The sequence below is a fragment of the Arachis duranensis genome, chromosome 5 (genome assembly GCF_000817695.3).
Source record: "Arachis duranensis cultivar V14167 chromosome 5, aradu.V14167.gnm2.J7QH, whole genome shotgun sequence".
NCBI lineage: Eukaryota > Viridiplantae > Streptophyta > Magnoliopsida > Fabales > Fabaceae > Arachis > Arachis duranensis.
In genome coordinates, this window is record NC_029776.3 from 31,913,986 (window position 1) to 31,915,249 (window position 1,264).

The window sequence follows — 1,264 nt, forward strand, 5'->3', positions numbered from 1 at the left end:
AGCATTCAGAAACCACCCATTCAGGCCAGCAATTTTGAACTCAAACCACAGCTAATATCACTGGTGGAGGATCATTGTTCATTTGGTGGTAGTGCTAATGAAGATCCAAACCAACATCTCACAAAATTCCTGAGAATTTGCGACACTGTGAAGTCCAATAGAGTCCAGGAAGATGCCTATAAACTGCTCTTGTTCCCATTTTCACTTAGGGACAAGGCAGCTAAGTGGCTGGAATCATTCCCAAGGGGGAGTCTAACAACCTGGGATGAGGTGGAAAGCAAGTTTCTGGCATGTTTCTACCCCCCACAAAAGGTCAATAGGCTTCGATCTGAGGTTCAGACTTTTAGACAACAAGATGGTGAAACTCTCTACGAGGCATGGGAGAGGTTCAAGGATTTGACAAGGAAATGCCCACCAGACATGTTCCATGATTGGGTGTAATTGCATATTTTCTATGATGGACTTTCTTATGAATCAAGGAAGGCTGTAGACCATTCATCAGGAGGTTCATTGAACAGGAAAAAGACTGTGGAAGAAGCCATTGAAGTGATTGAGACAGTGGCTGAGAATGAGTACTACTATGCTTCAGAGAGACACAACACTAAGGGAGTTATGGAGCTGAACCATGTTGATACAATTTTAGCCCAAAACAAGGTGTTTGCCAAGTAACTAGCAGAGCTCACCAGGAAATTAAAAACAAATCAAGTGGCTGCAATACACACGCAAGATCAAGAGGAAGTAAGCACTGAAGGAGGTGATTGGGAAGAGGCCAACTATGTGGGAAATCAACAAAGGCAACCATATGATCCACATTCCAACACTTACAACCCAGGCTGGAAAAACCACCCAAACTTTGGGTGGGGAAACCAGCAAACCCAACCACAAAACCACAAACCTTACAACCCTAACCAACATAACAATTCCACATACCAAAACTCCAACCAAAGATCATACCAAGCCACACAAAACACTTACTCCCAACCACCATATCATGGCCAAAATAATCAACCTGCCCAACCCAATCTGAACCAACAATTTCAAGATCAATTAAACAGGATAGAAGGAATGCTTGCAAACATGGGTCAGGACATAAGTGAGTTGAAAAACTTTAGGGACGATGTGAGATCAACCTTAAGAAACCATGGCGAAAAACTTAAGAGGATGGAGTCTCGGGTAGGAGAGCTATCTCAACAGGCCCCCAAGTCAACTGCAGTGTTCCCTAGTGACACAGAAAAGAATCCTAAAGGGGAACAAAAGGGAGAGA

The 1,264-nt window shown here is 43.4% G+C and overlaps 1 non-coding gene across 1 annotated transcript; it reads right to left on the reverse strand.

Annotated features, from left to right (window-relative positions):
• Positions 1 to 318: 318 nt before the first annotated feature.
• LOC127748057 (small nucleolar RNA R71) lies at positions 319 to 422 on the reverse strand. Its single transcript, XR_008010000.1, has one exon. It is a non-coding gene; the product is annotated as a small nucleolar RNA R71 (small nucleolar RNA).
• Between the last annotated feature and the right edge of the window lie 842 nt (positions 423 to 1,264).